Source organism: Cucumis melo, unplaced genomic scaffold (assembly GCF_025177605.1).
Source record: "Cucumis melo cultivar AY unplaced genomic scaffold, USDA_Cmelo_AY_1.0 utg001553l, whole genome shotgun sequence".
NCBI classification, from domain to species: domain Eukaryota; kingdom Viridiplantae; phylum Streptophyta; class Magnoliopsida; order Cucurbitales; family Cucurbitaceae; genus Cucumis; species Cucumis melo.
In genome coordinates, this window is record NW_026124650.1 from 19,948 (window position 1) to 27,408 (window position 7,461).

The 7,461-nt window shown below is 32.7% G+C and overlaps 3 non-coding genes across 3 annotated transcripts; 1 reads left to right on the top strand and 2 right to left on the bottom strand.

Annotated features, from left to right (window-relative positions):
- Positions 1-1,124: 1,124 nt before the first annotated feature.
- TRNAF-GAA (transfer RNA phenylalanine (anticodon GAA)) lies at positions 1,125-1,197 on the bottom strand. Its single transcript has one exon. It is a non-coding gene; the product is annotated as a tRNA-Phe (tRNA).
- A 1,602-nt stretch (positions 1,198-2,799) lies between these two features.
- TRNAT-UGU (transfer RNA threonine (anticodon UGU)) lies at positions 2,800-2,872 on the top strand. Its single transcript has one exon. It is a non-coding gene; the product is annotated as a tRNA-Thr (tRNA).
- A 1,258-nt stretch (positions 2,873-4,130) lies between these two features.
- Positions 4,131-4,217, bottom strand: TRNAS-GGA (transfer RNA serine (anticodon GGA)). Its single transcript has one exon. It is a non-coding gene; the product is annotated as a tRNA-Ser (tRNA).
- Positions 4,218-7,461: the final 3,244 nt, after the last annotated feature.

A 7,461-nucleotide genomic window follows, 5' to 3' on the forward strand; every position in this document is an offset into this window, starting at 1 on the left:
TTTGGGTTTCGATTACCAAGGAATAGAGACTTTACAAATAAAGCCCGAGGAATGGCATTCCATTGCAGTCATTTTATATGTATATGGTTACAATTATCTACGTTCCCAATGTGCTTATGATGTAGCACCAGGCGGACTGTTAGCTAGTGTGTATCATCTTACGAGAATCGAGTATGGTATAGATCAACCGGAAGAGGTATGCATAAAAGTATTTGCCGCAAGGATAAATCCTAAAATTCCGTCTGTTTTCTGGGTTTGGAAAAGTGCGGATTTTCCAGAAAGGGAATCTTATGATATGTTGGGAATTTCTTATGATAATCATCCACGTCTAAAGCGTATCTTAATGCCTGAAAGTTGGGTAGGATGGCCCTTACGTAAGGATTATATTGCCCCCAATTTTTATGAAATACAAGATGCTCATTAAATAATACGAAACTAATCTTCACTTCGACAACTCAAGATATTCAAATACATTTTTACGTTCTCTTATAGATATAGCATAGTAATTGAAGTCTCATTCATCTTATTATTATTGATTAAAAAAAATACAATTAGAGATTTGGTGAGATTATCCAATTTGTAAGATACTTATTTTGGATGAGCCACAAGCTAATAGGATGAACTAAATGAGTTCTGCATTATGAACTATGTATCACGCATATGACTTATAGATGTGCTTTAAAAAGTCACATAGGGTGAAATGAAGAAATATAATATGAAAAGAGAATCGGATTCTATTTGTACTGTATCTGAGATGAATCTTGGCCATTCCCGCCTTTCAACTCCCCTAGACTAGACTTTTGGGTCTTATAAGGAACTAATTGAAACTTTCAAATATGTATAAAATAGGAATTGAACGCCAGGAGACAGAGTATGAACAAATAAAAAAGAAGAGGAAACAAAAGAAAATTCTTTTCTTTTACATATCTATATACATCCTTTACATATTTCTATAAATATCCTCTTTATCTTTACTTGTCTATTTTCGACATCTATAAATAGAGTAAAAAATATATATAGTTTAGTTAAAGGGTAGATTTCCAGACATCATCATGTATCAGTATTTTTCATGATCTATATTATTAATGAATCCGTAGAATAGATACTCATACAAATTCATGATGTGCCAAGAACCAGATTTGAACTGGTGACACGAGGATTTTCAGTCCTCTGCTCTACCAACTGAGCTATCCCGGCCATTTCCGACACATTATCCTTATTTTAATAGATGACTTTGGTCTATGTCAATTGTAAATAAGAAAAAAGGTATTCCAAAGTCTTCTTTTTGAAGATATACGAAATTTCAGGGCTTGGATAAGCCTTTCGAAGTTTCAGTACAGTAGACAGTTAATCATTCAAATTTCACAGATTACTTGCGCAAGGATGTTCGTTTGTACGTCTATCATATAGAATATATACCACAAGCCTTGTGATAAGAAATCAAATTTCCGCTCAAATACGCTTGTGAAAGAGTCGAATGAATGAGAAACATAACAAAGTCTGAATTGCTAATGAACGGATAAATAATTAAAGAGGCCAACGGGCCTTTTTAGGGTTTTGGGGATAGAGGGACTTGAACCCTCACGATTTTAAAAGTCGACGGATTTTCCTCTTACTATAAATTTCATTTTTGTCGTTATTGACATGTAGAATGGGACTCTATCTTTATTCTATTCGATCTGATTAATCAATTCTTCAAAAGATCTATCAGACTATGATGGAGTAAATGATTTGATCAATGAATATTCGATTATTTTTTCAACTTGTAGATCTTGGAATCGATTCATAACAATTCGTTCATTTTTATATATAATTTTATATATATATATAAATATAAATATAAAAAATTATAGAAATATAAAAAATAGAGATTCGAGTTGTCATTAATCAATATAGTATTTCAGTACGTAATACGTTTATCTTTCATCGTTTCTGGAGTTTCGATGGAAGGATTCATTCCTTTACTAACGCAACGTCGTCAACTCCATTTGTTAGAACAGCTTCCATTGAGTCTCTGCACCTACCCTTTTTTTTCGGAAAAAAGGATTTGGCTCAGGATTGCCCATTTTTAATTCCAGGGTTTCTCTGAATTTGAAAGTTATCACTTAGTAGGTTTCCATACCAAGGCTCAATCTAATTAAGTCCGTAGCGTCTACCGATTTCGCCATATCCCCCTCTTTTAAGATTAGTATCGCATTATGATGTCCTTCCCCGTTTTCTTTCATTTGTATTATACTGGAACCACTCAAGTCATTAGAATACCGATTCCTCTATTGAAAAGTGTTTCCTCCTATTGGATTTCTTGTCTATCTTCTTTCATCTCTCTCTTCTCTATCGGAGACCCATATTTGTTCCGATCCAAAATGATTCTATCATTTCTGTATCTGCAATTCAATATATATCAATATAGATAGATATATGAACATATATATTTGCCCCTCTTTCTATTATTTTTTTAGTAAAAAATTTAATACTTAAACGGTCGATTCCCTTGTTCGTCTTATCTTCCACCTTTCAGAATGAAAACATAGAAACGCTTCATTATCATCTCAATTGCATTAAATGCAATTAAGATTAACACATTAATTATTGATACACATCCATTGATAAATAGATCAAAATTTTCTATCGCTATATTCTATTAATCGTTATATTAATTATTATGTTCTATAATAGAACAATTCCAATATTGAATATTTATTTGAAATGAAATTAGATTCTATATTCATATTAATTAGGAATAGCTAAGATCCCAGTAATTTAGTAAATTACTATGCATGTAACATTTCTGTTATGTGAGCCCGCTTAGCTCAGAGGTTAGAGCATCGCATTTGTAATGCGATGGTCATCGGTTCGATTCCGATAGCCGGCTTTTCTCTATTGATTTTATTTTTGACATAATTGATAAATCAAATAAATAAAGAAACGACTTCTTACCCTTTTTCAAAGGTCACCGATCTATGATGTCGTAGGAACTTACTTACCTTTATGACTAAAGGAGGGGTTCTATTTCTGTAGAACAAATCAAGAAAGGAACTCTTACTTTTTTATATCATTTACATATACAATAGGATCCGGATATTGATCCAAGTTATCTAATTATTCTTTGTTTTGTAGTACAATACTTTACTGGATTTCACTTCATTTATAATATTTATCATTTAGTTTTCATTTAAGTTTATGAAATTTAAATAAAATAAAATGTTTATGAAATTTAAATAAAATAAAATAAGGAGTCTTTATGTCGCGTTACAGAGGGCCTCGTTTCAAAAAAATACGCCGTCTGGGGGCTTTACCGGGACTAACTAGTAAAAGGCCCAAAACCGGAAACGATCTTAAAAACCAATCGCGTTCCGGTAAAAAATCTCAATATCGTATTCGTTTAGAAGAAAAACAAAAATTGCGTTTTCATTATGGTCTTACAGAACGACAATTACTTAAATACGTTCGTATCGCCGGAAAAGCCAAAGGATCAACGGGTCAAGTTTTACTACAATTACTTGAAATGCGTTTGGATAACATCCTTTTTCGATTGGGTATGGCTTCGACTATTCCTCAAGCCCGACAATTAGTTAATCATAGACATATTTTAGTTAATGGTTCTATAGTGGATATACCAAGTTATCGGTGCAAACCCCGAGATATTATTACAGCAAAAGATGAAAAAAAATCGAGAACACTGATTCAAAATTATCTTGATTCATCCCCCCCTCAGGAATTGCCAAAACATTTGACTCTTCAGCCATTGCAATATAAAGGATTAGTCAATCAAATAATAGATAGTAAATGGGTCAGTTTAAAAATAAATGAATTGCTCGTTGTAGAATATTATTCTCGTCAGACTTAAACCTAACTAAAAAACAAGGTTCGGACAATTTCGTCCTCCCCTTCGCCGAAGTCTAAGTAAAGAGACCGAAGGAAAGTAAGGTTTTGATCCGGAAATTTTTCTATCATTCATCTATCATTGATCGGTAGGGGGATTTTCATCTCTTGTGCATTCTTTCCAGTCTTTTCGTTTCCGTACCACAAAAATTCGAAATAAAGAATCCATAAAGTCTAACCGTTGGAATAATAGTATCGATTGTTATTTGATTTGATACATTGTGGTCAGTAACATTGTTGAATTAGTACGGAAAGAGAGGGATTCGAACCCTCGGTAAACAAAAGCCTACATAGCAGTTCCAATGCTACGCCTTCAACCACTCGGCCATCTCTCCTACAGAATGATTATGGCCCAGAAACCGAGTTAATAGTGAGTCATTAATATTCAATTTTTTTTTTGATAGGCACGTCCAACCAATTCTAACTATACAAATAATTTTTTTTTAAACTATGTTTAATGGATACTTTTAGCTCATGATTCTATTTAGTTTTTTAAACTATGATTCCTTTTTTCTAAAAATTCGACTTTTACAGTTTTCGATTTTTCACCCAACAACTGTTTATCCCATACATATATCTAGTCACAAGTTATGAATCATAGAATGATTATTCGATTCTTTTTGCTCTTTTTTGTATCATAATTCAATCAAAAAACTTCTAGAATTACCCCAGTCAGATAAATAAAATTCTTTTTTTCTTCAACTTCGCTGAAATCAGAATAGTTCTCTTCATTCTGATCCTACTACATTTGGATGAAATTTAACGGATTGAAATATTTCTTCTCTTTTATTGATTCCTGTGAAATCAAAAAGAAACAATTTTAATATCGAGTGGGATTTTTTAATGAATCCGTTTTTATGTTATTTCGTACTATGCAATTCCTTTGTTTGTGGGATCATTTTCTCACGAGAGGTAATTAAAAGAAATTATAGAATGGGGTTGTTACCGATGCCTAGATCTGGTGGGATAAATGGAAATTTTATCGATAAGACCTTTTCAATTGTAGCCAATATCTTATTACGAATAATTCCGACAACTTCCGGGGAAAAAGAGGCATTCACCTATTACAGAGATGGTGCGATTTGATTTTTTTTTTTTTCAATTTTCTTTACCGCTCTCCGTCTTAGTAGAAAGACACAGTATTCGGGATAGAAAGAAAACAATAATTGAAATAAATCTACGCTTCTTGGAGGTGCAATTTGAAAATCAAAAAATTCCTTCTGTCGTGTATCCCCGATTAATGTAACCTTAGATGCTAGAATTGTCGATTCTAGTATTAAGCGAAAGGTGTAACCTATGGATTAAGTCAACCCTACTCCACTAGTAAAAATATTCACTAGTAAAAATAGGTAGCAGAGGGGAAGAAGCACTACACCTAGGAATCAACAACACGAAAACTTTGTTATAAATTATACCTTTTCCTTATCGGGATCGGAACTTAGAAAAATGGTTGGGACAACAAACATCCATCTCGTTTGTATTTTGGATACCTGTATAACCATCGAAGACTGTTGAAGTGACTAATTCCTGGAAATTTAGAGGCGTTGAGGACAAAGAAATTGTTAGAGTTACCATTTTTATTTTTATCTAGTAAACCATGCTTGATGTTAAGAAAAGATCTTTTACAGGAAGGTTGGCTAGAGATTTTTTGTAAAAACGCTAGTCCCATGAGTTCATAATGAGAGTATTTCAATGTTTTTTGATTTCATGTATTATTCTCATCTCATTATGCGCATCAGATAAAGGGGGAGCCGTATGAGATGAAAATCTCACGTACGGTTCTGGAACGGAGATTCTTTCAATGGAATAACGAACGACCGTAACGGATGTCGGCTCAATCCGAAGGAAATTATGCGGAAGCTCTACAGAATTATTATGAAGCTATGCGACTAGAAATCGATCCCTATGATCGAAGTTATATACTCTATAACATAGGTCTTATCCACACAAGGAACGGAGAACATACAAAAGCTTTGGAATATTATTTTCGGGCACTAGAACGAAACCCGTTCTTACCACAAGCTTTTAATAATATGGCTGTGATCTGTCATTACGTGCGACTATCTCCACTATAGAAAGAAAAAAAAGAGAAAATTCGCTAATAAATACTAAAAAAAATAGGCTTTCTACATATGTATTGTCCAAACTAACGATTTGTATCAGCTGTAGCAAAGAAAGAAACTTCATAGAAGCAGAAATATGAAGAAATAGGTATGCCTAGATACTTTATTCTATGGATAAAGGATCTAATTGATAGAAGAAGCACCGTAAAGATCAATTAGTCAGGTTTTTGGCCGATACAATAAAAACTGCTTACTTATATCATGATATAAGATCAAAATGAAGGAATCCACTTATGTAATAGGGTGGATCCCCTACAATATTGAGCAGCGGTGTAGCATCAGATCCCAAAGACAGTAAGTCTTTTCTTTCTTATGAAGGAAAGTCTTTTTCAAGGATTCTATATAAATTTCTAGATGAAACCGAGATAGTTATCTTTCAGAAAATTGTAACGATAGTGGGTGGAATGCCTATGCTTTATTCTTCTGAAGTGGGAGAAAAGATAAAACTTATTTAATTATTCAGCAAAATTGAAGTTTGAAACTTATATAATTAACCGCTTTTGCTTAACTCGAGAAAAAAAAATGGGCTAGATCTATGAAAAATTTCATTCAATTAGATTAGATATGATAAATTTTTTTAAATATGGGACAGCAAAAGAATTGACTGTTGAGCCGTATGAGGTAGGAAACTCTCAAGTACGGTTCTAAGGGAAGGAATTTACCTGCCTATTCCGACCGGGGAGAACAGGCCATTCGACAGGGAGATTCTGAAATTGCGGAGGCTTGGTTCAATCAAGCCGCTGAGTATTGGAAACAAGCTATAGCGCTTACTCCCGGTAATTATATTGAAGCCCAAAATTGGTTGAAGATCACAAGGCGTTTCAAATAAGAAAACTCTATTTTTTTTTTTTTCTTTATTTTTTTTTATTTCTTTATTTTAAATATTAACTGCTATGCTATTATTAAACTTTTCTTTTGATAAATATTTTCAAATATAAATGAATTTTTTATATTTTGTATAAATATATAGCTATTATATTTAGCTAGTATTAGTTAGAAATTTGGATATTTTTATATTTGTTATAATTCTTTGTTGTCCGCATCAGGCAAATCAAAGGGATAATTTCTCAGTGAAGAACCAATCAAGGAATTTCATTATATCCCTTCTAATCTAAGATCCTTCAATTTTTTTTGGTATTTTGTAGGGGTAAACGATACAGAGATACATTAGAATTAGAGAATGTATTTTATATAAAAAAAGATGTTCTATGTAAGACATAAAGTAGTTCCATTTAGGAACTTCTAATGGAGATATGTGAATACATTCGGTTCTACAAAAAAATTGAATTTGTGTCAATTCAAAACCCCGAAAGGGGTTTTATAAGATTAAAAAGGTCCGTTGAGCGCCTCATGGCTATGTCATAATAGATCCGAACACTTGCCCCGGATCAACTTCCAGATCATAATTGCTCTAGTGAATAACTAAAAAAAAAAAAAAAAATAGATGGGAGATAGC